At 38.6% G+C, this 18,577-nt stretch overlaps 1 protein-coding gene and 1 pseudogene across 5 annotated transcripts in view; both read left to right on the top strand.

Moving 5' to 3' along the window:
* The window catches only part of SCUBE1 (signal peptide, CUB domain and EGF like domain containing 1), a 165,734-nt gene that overhangs the window by 122,699 nt on the left and 24,458 nt on the right, over positions 1-18,577 (top strand). The gene's annotated exons all lie outside the window — the stretch shown is intronic.
* On the top strand, positions 15,179-18,394 carry LOC143691098 (WW domain-binding protein 11 pseudogene; annotated as a pseudogene).

Here is an 18,577-nt window from a genome sequence, read left to right as displayed (position 1 = left end):
TATCAATAAAATTGAGAAACGTTTAGCCAGACATAGAAAAACATAAAAAAAAAGAATTATAAGAGGGTTCTACAAACAATTATATGCCAACAAATTAGAAAATCTGGATAAAATGGACACATTCCCTGAAACATATGAATTACCTAATCTGGCACAAGTAGAAGTAGATAATCTCAACAGATTTATAAAAAGTAGAGATTGAATAGATAATTTAAAACTCTCCAACAAAGAAAAGTACAGGCAGGATGGTTTCACTGCCAAATTTTACCAAACATTTAAACATTATTTAACACCAATCCTTCTCAAACTCTTCCAAAAAAAAATAGAAGGCAAAAGTTTACTTTTTAACTCATTCTGCAAGGCCAACATTACCCTGTTACCACTGCCAGATAAAAATAACACAAAAAAATACAATACAGTCCAGTCTCTCTTACAAATATTGATGCAAAAATCCTCAACAAAGTACTGGCAAACCAAATCCAATAGTATATTAAATTAATTATACACCATTATAATGGTGGGATTTATTTCAGGAATGCAAGGATGGTTCAACATAAGAAAATCAGTTTAACAGACCACAGTACTATGTGACCAAGTGGGATTTATTTCAGGAATGCAAGGATGGTTCAACATAAGAAAATCAGTGTAACAGACCACAGTACTATGTGAAAGGCAAAAATCGTATCCATTGATGCAGAAAAAGCATTTAACAGAATCCTTTCTTGGTAAAAACACTCAAAACTAGGAATAGAAGAGAACTTTCTGAACCTGATAAAGGTCATTTATGAAAAACCCACAAAAAATCGCATACACAATGATGAATCACTTAGTTTCCCCCTAAGGTCAAGAAAAGATAAGGACACCCACTGTCACTGCTCTTATTCATTGTTGTACTAGAAATTCTAACTGGAGCAACCAGGCAAGAAAAAGAAAGAAAAGACATCCAAACTGGAAAGGAAGAAATTACATTATACCTGTTTGCAGATGATATGATTCTCTATATGGAAGATCCCAAAGAAACCACAGGAAAGCTACTAGAACTAATAAACAACTCAGAAAAGTTGCAGGATAAAAGATAAGCACACAGCAGTCAGTTGGGTCCCTAAATACCAATAATGAACAATCTGAAAAGGAAATCAAGAAAACCATTCCATTTAAAATAACATTTAAAAGAAAAAAATACCTAGTGATAAATTCAACCAAGGAGTGAAAGACTCATATACTGAAAGCTGCAAAACATTGCTGAAAGAAATTAAAGAAGACCTAAATAAATGGAGAGACACCCATGTTCATGGATTGGAAGACTTAATGTTGTTAAGATTTCAGTGCTACCTAAAGCAATCTACAAGTGTAATGTAATTCCTATCAAAGTTCCAACAGTCATTTTTTTTTGTAGAAATGCAAAAACTTATCCTCAAATATTTGTGAAATGGCAAGGAGCCCTGAATAGCCAAAAGCAGTCTTGTAAAGTGAAACAGAGTTGGAGGACTCACAGTTCCTGATTTCAAAATGTACTACAAAGTTGCACTAATTTTTAAAATGTGGTACTGGCATAAGGATAGACAAATAAAACAGTGGAATAGAACTGAGAGTCTACAATTTAATCCGTATATGTTGGCCAGTTGATTTTTGACAAGGATAGCAAGTCCATTCAGTGGGGAAAGAAGAGTCTCTTTCAAACAAGTTGTGGGACAACTGGAAATCCACATGCAAAAGAATGAATATGGACCCTCACAAAATAATTTAATGCACAAATACTAATTCAAAATGGATCAGTGACCTAAATATTAATGCTAATGCTAATGTTATAAAACTCTTACAGGAAAACATGGGGAAATATTTTGGGGACCTTATAGTAAGCAATGGATTTTTAGATTGTACACCATAAACACAAGCAACAAAAGAAAAAAATAAAATAGTGGACTTGATCAAAATTAAAAACTTTTGTACATCAAAGGATATTATCAGAAAAGTGAAAAAAACTACAGAATGGTAGAAAATATCTGGAAACCATATATTTGGTATGGTTTTAATATCCAGCATGTATAAAGAACCCGTACAACTCAACAACAAAAAGACAACCCGGTTTTAAAAATGGGCCAAAAATTTGAAGAGACATTTCATCAAAGGAGATACTCAAATGGCCAATAGATATATGAAAACATACTCAACATCACTGGCCATTAAAGAAATGCAAATTAAAACTGCAACGAGATACCAATTTACACCAACTAGAATGGCAATTAAAAAAAATTATAATAGCAAGTGTTGGCATTGATGTGGAAAAATATGAACCCTCATTCTTCATTGATGGGAAGGAAGGTAAAGTGGTGCAGCCACTGCAGAAAACAGTTTGGCAGCTCACTTTGGCAGAAGGTTAGACATAGAGTTACCGTATGATCTGACAATTCCACTCCTAGGTATATACACAAACAAATCGAAAGCAAAAACTCAGTTATCTGTACACCTGTTCATCTCAGCATTTTTCACAATTGCCAAAAGGTGAAAGCAATCTAGGTGTCCATCAGCAGACAAATGAATAAGCGAAATGTGATATATCCATGCAATGGAGTATCATTCAGCTATAAAAAGAAACAAAGTTGCTGTTATGTGCTATGACATGGCTGAACCTGGAAGACATGTTGAATGAAATAAGCCAGATTCAAAAGGATTAATGTATAATTTCTCTTATATGAAATACTTAGAATAAGCAAATTCATGGAGACAGAAAGAGGAATAGTGCTCATGGGGTTGGGGGAAGCTGGGAGAATGGGGAGTTATCAAACAATACAGGTTTTGATTTAGGGCAACAAAAATAGTCTGGAAATAGTGATGAAAGTTATACACTATCATCAACGTATTTTTGTCAAATAATTGTCCACTAAAAATTGTTGCAATAATTTTGTTACATATATATATTTTACAACCAAAATTATGTTTTACAATTTTATTACAAACATGAAAAAAAATTTTCGTAAAAGAAAGGGTAAGAAATCTATTTCACAGTAATGAAAAGAACAAATAGAAAGATACCATAGTTAATTGACACACAGGAAAACTATTGGGTGTTATCAGTTCACAGTAGATCTCCTACTGCACATGGTACCCTCAGATTTAAAGGTGACTCTTGGACAGGATAAGAAGATGCTATTTTGACCAAGGCTACAATTGCTAGAGGCAGGGAGAATAAGTCTGGTCAAAAAGATGAGTGAATCACTGATACTGTGTTGTTGGATTTATACCCTAACAGCATGGTCTAACCTTTGCACAGTCACACAAAAAGAAAAGTTAACGGCAAGTCTGGAAAGACTGATGTAGACTGTTTCTAGGCTCTGCTTCTGTTCTGCAGACATTGTGAGACTTTTGCCCCAGAAATTCTCTTTTGGAATCATACCTAGTATACATGCATTAAGGTTCCCACCAGCTATAATTTGAATCATGTGTAGAAGAATTTTCTGGGACTTCTAAAAATAATGTTGCAATGTTTTATCTGGCAGTTCCATTTGCAGAGTAGGTTCCTCCTCACTCTATGTGCAGGGGCTTTGTCACAGAGAAGGAAGAAGTGTTTTCTGATAATAGTCCTAAAGAAACAGTTACAAGTTGGAAATTGGGAAAGAGCTGAGGATTGTTGGAAAGTCCCACTAACTTAATGGTTTTAGTAAACCAGAGCAGATAAAGTTCATTTCTCAAGCCTTCTACAATTTCCTGTACACTCTCAAGTTTGCTTTTTACTATTTTCTTTAACATTCTGGCACCACCAGACATACTTTAAGACAAAACCTCTCTCTCTTTCTCCTTCTCTTTTTCTCTTTCACAGTCACTGCCAGTTTGCCTTCCCTCTTGCTTTACTGGAAACTTTAAACTTTCTGTGGGATCTGATGTTTTGTGGTCATGGTATTAGTGGCACAGATGGTAAATGAGCACCTGAGATATAACCTCCTTAAAAGCTAATAAGAAAGCAAGCTTTTCACCAGTCTGTAGATGCTGGCTGAAGGCAGGAGACCCCTGGGTCAGAAACGGCCGCATGCAGCATGAGCATTAGGTTTGTATTGGTTCTCTGCCCCTCCCCACGTCCCACAGGGGCAATGTGGAGGTACCCAGGTGGATACTGTACATGCTGTGCTTGGGAAATTTACCTCTTTCCTAGGGAATGGAAGCAAGTATGCCCTTTGCCTGGGCGGGAGACGTTACTTCAATCCTCAGGGTTTCTCATTGCAAAGACAGTCCTGAGATGACCAGTTAAAATGTAGTCAGGATATTTTCATGGCATATCCATCATGAACATGGAGGGACACTTGGAACCATGGTGGATTGCTCTCCCAACAAGTGGCCCCCATGTGCACAGGAAAGCTGTGCTGTCTTGCTATATTTATTGGCCATTCCCTTTGGGAATTTAGAAAAGTATAAGGGGATTGTTGGGGCTGGCATCTCTCTTCGATGTTTGTGGGTGGTTGTCCTGGTCTTTTGACCCAATATGAAACATGGATTCTTCTGGTGGCCCTTCTACCTGCATTATCTCTAGGTGTTCTTCTCCACAGAATCTTGATTCTTTGTAAACAGAGGATTTGGGGGGATCAGATGTGTAATCTAGAGGGCCATGAGTTTATTTTCGTTCTTGATTATTTACTTTCTCTGGCTGTTGAAACTGTTCAGCCAAATGTGGAAGATCACCTGAGTTGGCATTTCCCATTCCAATTTACTTGTCTAAGTCCCCTATTTGAAGTGTGAGCCCATTTACAAAAAGAGAGGAAAATATTTCCTTTATTTCAGTTTTTGGGTCTACCTCAAAAATATTGTTCATAAGTTTACTAAAGTCTATATTTAAAGAACATGTTGTATCATATTCATTTTGTTTACATCTTTGAATCTTTATCCATTTTTTATTAAGGCAGAGGCTTCTGAAATGGCCTTATGTAGTATATTTACAGTTTTTCTTGTTCTCTTAGGGCCACTTTTTTTTTTTACTGTATTTATTTTTTAGACATACAAACACGAACATTCTTGCCATATGATCGTTCCATTCTTGATATATAATCAGTAACTCACAATATCATCACATAGTTGTATATTTAGCATCATGATCATTTCTTAGAACATATACATCAATTCAGAAAAAGAAATAAAAAGAAAAAAGAGAAAAGATCATACATACCATACCCCTTACCATTCCCTTTCATTGATCACTAGCATTTCAATCTACTAAATTTATTTTAACATTTGTTCCCCCTATTATTTATTTTTATTCCATCTGTTTTACTATCTGTCCATAAGATAAATAAAAGAAGCCTCAGACACCAGGGTTTCACAATCACACAGTCACACTGCAAAAGTTATATCATTATATATCTTCAAGAAACATGGCTACTGGAACACAGCTTTACATTTTCAGGTACTTCCCTCCAGCCTCTCCATTATACCTTAACTAAAAAGGTGATATCTGTATAATGTATAAGAATAACCTGTATATCTGTATATACAGATATACAATATCTGTATAATGTATAAGATTATAAGAATAATCTAACCATGTATAAGATTAGTATCTTAATATGTATATTAAGATATACATATATATCTTAATGTATAAGAATATATAATATATAAGAATAATATCCTGGTTAACCACCAGGATAACCTCTCGACTCTGTTTGAAATCTCTCAGCCATTGACACTTTATTTTGTCTCATTTCTCTCTTCCCTCTTTTGGTCTAGAAACTTTTCTCAATCCCTTGAGCTCATTCTAGGATTTCTGTCCCATGTCACCAGGAAGGTCCACACCCCTGGGAGTCATGTCCCACCTAGACAGGGGGAGGGTGGTGAGTTTGCTTGTTGTGTTGGCTGGAGAGAGAGGCCACATCTGAGCAACAAAAGAGGTTTTCTTGGGGGTGACACTTAGGGCTAATTTTAAGTAGGCTTAGCCTGTCCTTTGTAGGGTTAAGTTTCATATGAACAAGCCCCAAGATTGGGGGCTCAGCCTACTGCTTTGGCTGTCCCCACTGCTTGTGAGAATATCAAGAATTCTCCACTTGGGGAAGTTGAATTTTCCCCCTTTCTCACCATTCCCCCAAGGGAACTTTGTAAATACTATTTTACTCACTGTTCAAATCACTCAGGGATTTATTGACAAAAATGTTATGCCCTACTCAAGGTTCCATGTACTTAAGGTGTTCAATTAAGCTGTCCACATAAGTTATATTAGGAACTTTGTGGAGGTTAAGTTTCATATGAACAAATCCCAAGATTGAGGGCTCATCCTGTTGCTTTTGTTGTCTTAGGGCCACTTTTTAAAAAATTATGCACAACTGGATATTTAAATGTTCTTCTGGTCTTTACCAACTGTTCCTTTTAATTATTCCCCCCTCCTAAATCCTAACAATTCAAGTGGACTCTGTGCAGATCTCATCATGCAGGGCAATAAGTTTCCAATAAAATACTCAATTCTGCAGCAAATGTTTAATCAATATCTTGAAGTTTAGGAAAATTATCTAATTTAGTACTCAACTTGGCTCTAGACTGGTATTCAAATTCAGCATCTGTAGATCTGTTTCTGGCCTAGCAATTTGAAGGGATTTTGTACAATGCAATTGTTCCTTTTCTGAGATAAACCCTAGGGAAGGAGTTGCTTGTATGAGAGGTCAAGAGCAAGGGCAGAAGAAATAGACTGGTGTATAAACAGTTGGTAAGGTTGGAGCTGTGTAGAGAGAGAGGGGAGGAAGATGAGTTTCAGAAGATGTGAGTGGGAGGGAACCGAGGTCAAGGTATAGTAGGGAATGATTGGTATTTTGACTATTGAATGATTGGTCTTTTGTCTTCTAACCTTTTAGATTCTCTCTGAAGTCTGTTAATTTATTAATTTTGACATATGAGAAGTTCGTAAATGGCCAATGTTATTCTGAGTCTTTTTTTGGGGGGGGGGCATTTATCAAGGCAAGCCCAAGAGTTAGAATTATAGTGTAAATTCACAAGGATGCAGCAGCACAGCCAGGGTAGGTTTAGTTTTGATGTAAACTACCCCATGATAATCACTATAGTCAGTCAAAAGTGTGTGCTTACAGCCCTTTTTGGTAGAGCCACGTGAAAGCCAGCAGCCATGTTCACCGTGTGCCCTTCCAGCTGAGAGAGAAACGTTTCATTGGTCTTCTTGAACCAAGGTGTGTGTCTGGAGGATATCAGAGTTGGGTCACGAGTGGACATTTACACACTGGTGCTTATGGAGGCAGTGTTCATGATTAGCCATGGATGGAGGTGGCCTAAGGATGCATGACTGAAGAATGGAAGGGGGAACATACAACTACTACTGAGTGGCTGCAAGAAGGAATGAAGTTGTGAGACATTCAACTAGGTGAATGAACCTTGAGATCAGTACATTGAATGAAATGTCAGAAACAAAAAGACAAATATTTTGCCTCACACACATGAATTAACTATAATTCACAAACTCAGACAATTGAAGTCTAGTGCACGGGTTATCAGGTTGGGGCATATTATAAAGGATTCCAGATTGTAAGCTCTTACAATCAGTCACATATATTTAAGAGTTGTAACTGATATTTCTAAATTCTGAGATACTGAGCTGTTTGTATATAACCTAGTCATTCCCTGAAACTTTGAGTATTTATGTGACACCAGAGACTCAGAGTTAGAGCACTGAGCTATGAAAGTCAACATTACCCCATTCAGCAACTGCTAAAACAACTGAAAAATTTATCAGACTTCATCTAGAGATATGAATGAAGCTGATTTGGATAGGACTAAGGTAAATCAGAATACTGGGTAAAGGATATGGCCTATATTTTCAAACTTCAACCTGTATGGAAGACCAAAGGGAGAGCTGTTTATTTGGTGCAAAATTTATATTTTGTGTAGCACATTATGTAATTTAATGTGTATGGTCAGTTTACTTGAACAACATAATTACATGGAATCTTGAATAGGGCATGAAATCTTGTTGTTTTATCCAGGTTTGTGTGTTGCCCTGATATATCCCAGAGCAATTTGGGCAGAGAATAAAAAAGCATTTGCAAAGTCCCCTTGGGAGACTGGGGAGAAAGGAGGAAATATTCAACTTCCCCATCTGGGGAATTTCTGATATTCTTGCAAGCAGTGGAGACAGCAAATTCAATAGGCTGAGCCTTCTATCTTGGGGTTTGCCCCTATGAAGCTTATTCCTGCAAAAGAGAAGCTAAGCCTAACTGCTAATTATGCCTAACTGTTACCTCCAAAAAACCTCTTTTGTTGCTCAGATGTGGCCTCTCTTTCTAAGCCAATTTGGCAGGTGAACTCACTGCCCTCCACTCTCAGGGGTGTAATTCTCCCTTGCAATATGTGACCTGACTTTGAGGAATGAGCCAGGATACAGCATAATGGCAATGAGAAAACTTTCTTGACCAAAAAGAGGAAGGAAAAATTGAGACAAAATAAAATCTCAATTGCTGAAAGATTTCAAACAGAGACAAGAGGTTATCATGGACATTATTCTTATGCATTAAATAGATACCCCTATTTAGTTTATGGTGTATTGGGGGTGGCTAGAGTGAAGTAACTAAACTGTTGAGCTGTGTTCCAGTAGCTTTGATTCTTGAGGAAGACTGTTTAACTATATAGCTTTTACCAGTGTGACTGTGTGATTGTGAAAATATGTCCGATGCTCCTTTTATCCAAGGAATTGACAGATGAGTAAAAAAATAAGGAAAACAAATATATAAATAGTAAGGGAAGAGAAAGGGTAAAAATTGGGTAGATTGAAATACCATGGGTCAATGAGTGGGAGGGTAAGTAGTATGGGATGTATGAGTTCTTTTTTCTTCTTTTTATTTCTTTTTCTGGAGTGATGCAAATGTCCTAAAAGTGATCATGGTGAAGAATGCACAACTCTGTGATGATATTGTGAGCCACTGTTAGTATAATATATTTGGACTGTATGTTTGTGGATAGCTATCATTAAAAAATGTATATTTTTATTTGTGTAAAAAAAAAAAAAAAGTGTGTGCTTACAAAGGCATCCGCAGCCAAACAGAAGTTAGGAAGGGGCCTCAAGATCAACGATCTGACGACTATTAACCAGGATGCAGACAGAACAAAATGACCTCCTGTCATTTGTTGGTAAAACACAGAGTGGCTTCATGAAGAGTCTCTAAGGAACCCAAGGGAGGGTTCTGCCCAGCCATCTGTGCCGCATGGGTCACCAGTCCCATGGGCCTTAAATTGTTTGTCCTTGAGGCCAGCTCTGATTGAGGTGGAAACTTCCAGGGCCTGGGTCTCCATCCATTCCCCATGGATACCAGACAAGTTAAAGTGTAACAAACACAAGAAACAAGAATTTCTACAGTAGTCAAACAGGAGCAGAAGCAAAGCACACAGCAGAATAACATGCAGGTTCACAGCAAAGATATTTACACATGATGCCTCTCCAAACCAGAAGGCCCAAATGCCTAGTTAAAGATCTATTTGAGGACTTCTGGGAAGATGGCAGAATAGGATAGACTGAGTTCACTCCTGCTCCAAGAAACAACTAGAGAAGAGACAGAAAAATGACTAGGACAGAGGTTCCAGGGTGAGAGTGGCCTGAGAGGGTCTTCCACACTACATAGGAAGGCCCTGGATGAAAAAGCTAAGGAAATGAGATGCAGAAAGCCCCATGAGTGGGCTCCATTGGGACTCCACTGAGGACAAGAGGCTGTTCCAGGTGAGTATCTGCCACTGCAGCTAGCTTGGAATATCAACCCCTTAACTGCTCAACCTGGAGCTCCCTTGGGGAACCTGAAAGCTAGTAACTTGATTTCCCTGCTCATTGAGACCATCCAGCTAGTGCACAACGCCTACTACTCCCCTTTCCTTATAGAGGCTCAGATCCCTTAGGAGCACATGGTCAGGGAGACAGGGATGAGAAAGTAAGCCACACCACGTCCTGCAGCGACCACACACTCTTGTGCACTGCCTGCCACACATCCATACCAACACATACAGCACACCTGCACCCCACCTCCTTGCGCACCCTGCCTCCCAGTGTGCCCTGCCTCCGCATACCCCATGCTCTGCCTGTGCCACCCCCACAACCAGGTGCCCCACACTGTGCCTAGTCCTGGTTTGTGTCCTACAACTGCTGCATGTCCCGCCCTGCACCCAGCTCTGCACCCCATATCCCCACACCGTATACCCCATGCCACACCCCACAACCCACTCCCCAAACCCTGCACACCTGTACCTCACACCCCATACCACGCCTGGCTGGCAGTGTTTCCAAGTTGACTGTGAACAGGGACAGCTGACATACCCAGGCCCACAACCCAAGCTCACTCCAAGCAGGAGCCTGGAGCCACAAGCCACATTGGGTCCATAAGCAGAATCTCCACAGAGGTGCGCACTATACAACCCATCACCTCCAGTATTGGCAGCTTTCAGAATGCACTGGGACCAGCAGACCTGGCTGGAATTGGACTCAGATTCCTCCCAGCTAACCTGGCTGCCATATTTGGGGAGAGGCAGGCCTGAGGGGAAGAGGAGGTCCAAGAGTACCATCTTCTGGGAAGGAACAGAAAGTACAGTTTGGCAAACTGCCTATCTGTCTAGCTTCAAACAGATCTTCAAGTAAAGTTGCATCCCCTGCGGGAGGTCTGATAATTGGTTTGGCAGGGAATTACTGAGGGACCCAAGGCAAAAGAATTTCAGCACACATCCAAGCAAATAAAAAACCATAGACAACTGAGAGAAATAAACTTCCAAAGTAACCCTATCAAGATAATTACATGCCACAAAGCCAACAGAAAGTCACAAAGCATATGAAGATGCAGGCAGATATAGCCCAGCCAGATGACCAGATTAAAACATTGGAGGAGACACAACCTTGGAACAGCTAATCAAAGATATTCATACAATGCTCTTTAAAAAAATGCAGTGAGTTGGCTGATGACATAAAGGATATTAAGACACTAGAAGAGCATAAAAAAGAATTTGAAAGAATAAGTAGAAAAATAGATATCTCAGAGATGAAAGATACAGTAAGCCTAATAAAAAAATATACCAGAGACTCACAACAGCAAGTTTGAAGAGGCAGAAGAAAGAATAAGCAAACTAGAGAACAGGACAATTGAATTCAAATATACAGAAGAACAACTGGCAAAAAAAGTTGGAAAATTTTGAATTGGATCTCAAGGAAATGATGGATAGCACAAAGCACACAAATATAAGAATCATCAGTGTCCCAGAAGGCGATGAGAAGAGTAAAGGGCTAGGAAGATTAGTTGAGGAGATAATTGGGGAAAACATCCCAACTCTTATAAAAGACATAAATATACGAATTGAAGAAGCCAAACAAAACCAAATAGAATAAATCCAAATAGTCCTACTCCAAGACACATACTAATCAGCCTGTTGAATGTTGAACAGAAGCAGAAAATCCTGAAGGTGGCAAGAGGAAAGCAACTCACCACATAAGAATGAGTTTGGACTATTCAGCAGACACCATGGAGGTGAGAAGGCAGTGGTATACCATATTTAAGATCCTGAAAGAGAAAGACAGCGTTATGAGATTGAGAAAGGCTTCTTGGTCAAAAGGGGAAAGAAATGAGACAGAATAAAGTTACAGTGGCTGAGAGATTTCAAACAGAGTCAAGAGGTTATCCTGGAGGTTATTCTTATGTATTATATAGATATCCCTGTTTAGTTTGTGGTATAGAGGGAAGTAGCTAGAGGGAAGTACCTGACACTGTTGAACTCTATTCCTGGAGTCTTGGTTCTTGAAGTCTATTGTATAACCATGTAGCTTTTACAGTGTGGCCATGTAGTTGTGAAAACCTTGTGTCTGATGCTTCCTTTATCCAGGGTATGGACAGATGAGTTAAAAAAATAAATAGGGGATTAAAAAAATTGGATAGATTGCAATACTAGTGGTCAATGGGAGGGGTAAAGAGTCTGGGATGTATTGGTTTTTTCTTTTGTCTTTTTATTTTCTTTTCTAGAGTGATACCTGTGTTCTAAAATTATCATGATGATGAATACACAACTATGTGATGCTGTTGTAAATCATTGATTGTATACTTTGGGTGGACTGTTTGGTGCATGAAGATTTCTCAATCAAAATATTTTTTTAAGTGAGGAAAAGATTAAAATTTCCACAGAGAGACATAGGCTGAGAGAATTTCTCAATAAGAGACTAGCCTTACAAGAAATACTAAAGGGAGTTCTGTTGGCTGAGAAAAAAGACAGGAAAGGGAGGTCTGGAGGAGGGCACAGAATTCAAGTTAAGGGTAGCTTAATGAATAAAAAGAGAAAGAGGGAAAAGAATATATATATCTGGGCAGGCCACGGTGACTTAGCAGGCAAACTTCTCACCTACCATGCTAGAGACCTGACAAATAAAAACCAAAGGATAGGATAGTAAATTCAAGGAATGCCCTTACAGTAATAACTTTGAATGCTTATTGGCTAAATTCACAAAGTAAAAGATATAGATTGACAGAATGGATTTAAAAATATGATCTGTCTATATGCTGCTTACAGGAGACTCATCTTAGACCCAAGGACACAAATAGATTGAAAGTGAAAGGATGGAAAAGGATGTTCCATGCAAATTGTAACCAAAAGAAAGCAGGAGTAACAATACTAATATGAGATTAAAAAAAGACTTTAAATATAAGACGTCATAAGAGACAAGAAAGACCCTGCATATTAATAAAAGGGAAGATTCTCCAAGAAGAAATAAGTATCATAAATATTTACACTCCCAATCATAGAGCTCCAAAGTACATGAGGCAAACATTGGCAAAACTGAAAGGACAATAGATGTTTCAATAATAATAGTGGGAGACTTCAATACACTATTCTCCTCTATAGAGAGTAGAGGAGAGGATCAACAAGGAAATAGAGAACTTAAACAATTTGATACCTGTATTAGACCTAACAGGCTTATATAGATCATTATGCCCCAAAACACCAGGATATGCATTCTTGTGCTCATGGAGCATTCTCCAGGATTGATCATATCCTGGGGCACAAAACGGTCTTTATAAAATTAAAAGGATTGAAATTATTCAAAGCCCTTTCTCCAGTCACAACAGAATGAAGCTGGAAATCAAAAACCACCAAAGAACAAGAACTTTCGCAAATATATGGAGATTAAATAATGCACTATTAAACAATCAGTGGGTCAAAAAAAGAAATTCCTAAAAAAATTGGTAAATATCTGGAGACAAATGAAAATGAGATTACAATATATCAGAACTTATGGGATACTGCAGAGGCAGTACTGAGAGAGAAATTTATTGCCCTAAATGCCTATATTTAAAAAGAAAGAACAGGGTGTACAAGGGTAGTTCAGTGGTAGAATTCTCACCTGCTATGCTGGAGACCTGGGTTCGATTCCCCGCCCATGTACTTCCAAACAAGCAAACTACTAAACAGAACCAAACAAATTCAACGAATAGTACTACAATAAGGGGATACTCACATGGAAAAAGAATGAAATGTGACCCCTGCCATACAGCATACAAAAAAAAAAAAAAGAAAACAAAAATTGAGGATTAACTGTTCACCTGGAGAAACTTGAGAAACAACATCAAACTAACCCCAAAGCAAACAAAAGAAATAACAAAGTTTAAAACAGAACTAAATGAATTGGAGAACAAAAAAACAATAGTAGAAATCAGTAAAACCAAAAGTTGGACCTTTGAGAAAACTGATAAAATCAGTAGACTCCTAGAAAGGCTGACAAAGAAAAAAAAGAGAGAGGGCACAAATAAAATCAGAAATGAGGGAGGTGGGGCATTACCACAGACCCTGAAGAAATAAAGCAAAATCATAAGAGGATACTCTGAACAACTATATGCAAACAAACTAGACAACTTAGATGAAATGGACAAAATCCTAAAAACACTCAAACAAGCTGCAGTGACTCAACAAGAAATAGATCTCAACAAACCAGTTACTAGTAAAGAGAGTCAATCAGTCATCAAAAATCTTCCCACACAAAAAAAGCCCAGGGCCAGATGACTTCACACAGGAATTTTATCAAATATTCCAAAAAGAACTAACACCAATCCTGCTCAAACTGTTTCAAAAAATTGAGGGAAAAGGAACACAACCTAACTCATTTTATTAAGCTAACATCACTCTAATTCTATAGCAAGGTAAAAATGCTATATGAAAGGAAAACTACAGGCCAATCTCCTTAATAGATGCAAAAATGCATCCTTAATTAATGCAAAAATTCTCAACAAAATACTAGCAAATTGAATCCAAAGACACACCACAACCAAGTGGAGTTCATACCAGGAATGCAAGGGTGGTTCAACACAAGAAAATCTATCAGTGTAATACAGCACATTAACAAATCAAAATGGGAAAATCACATCATCTCAGTTGATGCTGAAAAAGCATTCAACAAAACTCACCATCCTTTTTTGATAAAAACACTTCAGAAGATAAGAATCAAAGGAAACTTCCTCAATATGTTAAAAGGCATATACCAAAAACCCATAGCCAGTATCATACTCAATAGTGAGAGACTGAAAGTCATTCCCCCTAAGATCTGAAACAAGGATTCCCTCTGTCATCACTGTTATTCAACATTGTATTATAAGTTCAAGCTATAGCATTCAGTCAGGAAAAAGAAATAAAAGGCATCTAAATCAGAAAGGAAGAAGTGAAACTTTCATTGTTTGCAGATGATGATACTATGCTTGGAAAATCCTGAGAAATCTACCAAAAGTTACTTGAGCTAATAAATTAAGCAAGGTTGTGGTATATAAAATAAATGTGGAACAAAGAAGAAGAAGAAAAACTGAAATAAATGTGTAAAAATCCATATTGTTTCTATACACAAACAATGACCTAACTGAGGAGACAAGGAAAAAATTCCATTCAAAATAGCAACTAGAAGAATCAAGTATCTAGGAATAAACTTAACCATGGATATAAAAGACCTGTACACAGAAAACCACATAACATTGTTAAAAGCAAAGAAGATTTAAAAAGGTGGAAAGACATTCCATGTTCATGAATAGGAAGGCTAAATATAGTTAAGATGTCAGTTCTACTCAAATTGATTTATAGATTCAATGTAATACCAATTGAAATTCCAAAAACCTACTTTGAAGACTTGGAAAAACTAGTTATCAAATTCATTTGCAAGGGAAAGAGACCTCAAATAGCTAGAAATATATATATCCTAAAAAGAGAAGAATGAAGTGGGAAGAGTAACACTTCCTAATTTTAAAGCTTATTATAAAGCCACATGGTCAAAACAGCATGGTACTGGCACAAAGATATATTGACCAAAGGAATCGAATTGAGCGTGTGGAAATAGACCACCAAATCTATGGTCAACTGGTCTTCACAAGGTCCCCAAATCCACTCAAATGGAACAGGAAAATCTTTTCAATAAATGGGCATGGGAAAAATAGATATCAGTAGCCAAAAGAATGAAAGAGGACCCTTATCTTGCACCCTATACAAACATTAACTCAAAGTGGGTCAAAGACTAAATATAAGACAAATGTAAGTACCATAAAACTCTAGAAGAAAATATGAGAAAGCATCTTCAAGACCTAGTATAGGAGGTAGTTTCTATACTTTACACCCAAAACACAAGCAGCAAAAGAAAAATTAGATAAGTGGGAACTCCTAAAAATCAAATGGTTCTGTGCCTCAAAAGAGTTTGTCAGAAACGTGAAGAGGAATAAAAAAAGAAGAGGTAGCTATTTCCTAATGGAAGAAAATATTTGGAAATCACGTATCAGATAAAGGTTTGATTTCCTGTATACATAATAAATCCTATAATTCAACAGTAAAAGAACAAACAACCCGATTATAAAATGGACCAAAGATATGAATAAACATTTTTCTGAAGAGCGAATCCAGGTGACTAAAAAGCACATGAAGGAGAGATAGCAGAGGGGTGTGAGTTTTCACGATGGGGGTGACTGAGTGGCTGACTGAGGGGGCAAGGTGAAGACCCCATGAAGTAAAAGAGGCCAAAAATTACACCCCACTTCCAGCAGTCCTGGGAACTCAACAGAAGTGTTGCTTTTTTTTTTAATGAGCAAGTAAACAATGCAGATTTTAAACATAGGATGGAGATCTATATCATCCACTGAGAGTGGAAAATTTATGAACCCTACAAACCAGGCCCGAAAGGAAGCTCAGAAGAGAGAATTAAGGATCAAAAAACAGCCCATGATGATACGAGCTGCAGTTTTATAGATGAAGGGTCCCAAGCAGATTCTCTGGGACATGGAGAAATTGCATGAAATGGAGTTGAACTCTGTGCAGCAGCCCCAATTAAATGAGAAGGTGCAGAAAGACAAATGTAAAAAGCTGCGTGAAACCTTTGAATGTATTCTTTGACTATGAAAAAGAGAATCCAGATATTTACAAAGAATTGAGGAAGCTGGAAGTAGAATATGAACAAAAGAGGACTCACCTTAGTTAATATTTTGTTGCTGTCAAGAATGCTCAGCACATAGATGTTGAGAGTATTCCTTTGCTAGATATAATTCATGCTCCTTCCAGCGCCTTGATCCAGAACATTCCACTTTCTGGTGCTCAGCCACCTTCCATCCTTAAAAATACTTCAGCCCATGGACCTCCAACTCGGGCAATTTCTATACTTTTTCTTCTTGGACAAGGTGTTCCACATTTGCCCCCTGGCAGAAAACCTCCTGGCCCTCCCCCTGGGAGGACCTCCTCAAATCTTGCAGATGTATGACCATAAAGTGGGCTTTGCCCTAGATCTTCCTCCTCAAAGATATGTTAAATAGTCCTGAACTTGCTCAGCGAGGTCATGGTGATGATGTTTCCAGCACCAGTGAGGATGGCAGCTGTCCTGAGGACATGGATCAGAATAAACATGATGACGGCACTGATGACAGTGGCACTGACAGATCAGATGGATAAAGTGAGGAAGATGAATTTGTGCACCGTGGTGATAGTGAGAGAGACAACAATGAAGAAAAAAGTCTGGTCTGAGTGTACGATTTGCAGATATTTCTGGAAAATCAAAAAAAAGAAGAAGAACATGAAGGGATGAAGGAACTGACTCCTCTTCAAGCCATGATGCTTCAAATGGCAGGTCAGGAAATCCCAGAGGAGGGATGGAGGAGCCAAGGAATTTTCAGAGGATCATGATGAAGATGATTCTGGTGATTCTGAAGCAGAAAAGCAGTCAAAACAGCATAAAGAAGCATCTCTTTCAGATGGCACATCTACAGCTTCTTCACAGCAGCAGGCTCGTCCACAGTCTGTTCCTCCTTCTCAGATACACGCACCTCCCGTGCCAGAACCGCCTCCTCTTGGACCACCATCTGCACCACGTTTATGGCCGCCTGGACCACCTACAGGCCTTCCTCCTGGGTCACCTCCAGGAATGCCTCTATTCCTGAGACCACCTGAAATGTCAGGACTCCGAGCCCTTTATCCTTACTTTTACCTCCAAGACTGCTACCAGATCACCCACCGGCCCTCCCCCAGGTCCACCTCCAGGTCTGTCCCCTAGTCCTCCTCGGGGACCTCTGCCAATGCTACCTTCCCCCTTACCTCCAGGCATCCCTCCACTTCGTCCTGGCATGATGTTCCCACCTTTGGTGCCTCTGCTTAGACGTACCCCACCTGGGCTTTTCCCACCAGCTCCCTTGCCAAACCCACCCAGTGTGATTCAGTGACGCAAGGCGGATGCTATAGGAGCAGCCACCAGAGAAGAAAGCCACAGCAACTGTCAGTGCCAAGCCACAGATCACTAATCCCAAGGCAGAGATTGCTCAGTTGGTGCCCACTGCACTGAGGGCTTGTCAGAAGAGTAAAGGGGCTACTGCTACTCCCCAAAGAAAGTCAGAGGATGATTCTGCTGTGCCTCTTGGCAAAGCAGCCCCCAAATCTGGTCCTTCTGTTCCCGTCTTAGTACAAACTAAGGATGATGTGTATGAAGCTTTCATGAAGAAGATGGAAAAGCGACCGTGACAGCTTTTCAAGCCATAACAGGTTTCTGTCCACATCAGTAGTTCATAGAGAAAGAAGCTCTTACTAAGGTTAGCTGAAAGCACTACTTCCTCTGTAAGGGTATTTCCTAATTTCAGTGCAAAGAATATCCTTAAGTTTAGCATATAAGGAGGGACATTTCATTCAGAGTAGATTGATTATTGAAGCAGTACTGGTAACATCCATTGCCTCTCATATCACCATTTCCATCCCATTTCTTTCCTTTCTCTGATTTTTTGTGAAACAGTATCAGGGGGATCTCAGTAACTTAATTTGTTTTTACTCTCTTCTCTTGACTGCTGTTGGCACTGGAGTGGAGATTTCTGAGGAAACAGTTTATTTCACCCCATCTTGGTGTTTGTGTTTGAGTTATTTTAAACATTTTCTTGTAAATATTTTGTAATATTTTACTCATAGTGAAATGGATCACAATATCATTTCCTAATAAAAAGCAGAATTTGTGGGGAAGAAAATGTACAATTCTTAATTAAAAATATTTCCCACTGACTTAAACTTTGAGTGTTTCTTGGAAAAATTAAATGTTCTACTCCAACAAACAAACAAACAAAAAAGCACATGAAGGAATGCTCACTGTCATTCGCTACAAGAG

Source organism: Tamandua tetradactyla, chromosome 7, assembly GCF_023851605.1.
Source record: "Tamandua tetradactyla isolate mTamTet1 chromosome 7, mTamTet1.pri, whole genome shotgun sequence".
In the NCBI taxonomy this organism is placed as follows: domain Eukaryota; kingdom Metazoa; phylum Chordata; class Mammalia; order Pilosa; family Myrmecophagidae; genus Tamandua; species Tamandua tetradactyla.
The sequence above is the reverse complement of the archived record's forward strand: the minus strand, read 5'-3'. Positions and strand labels throughout refer to the sequence as shown.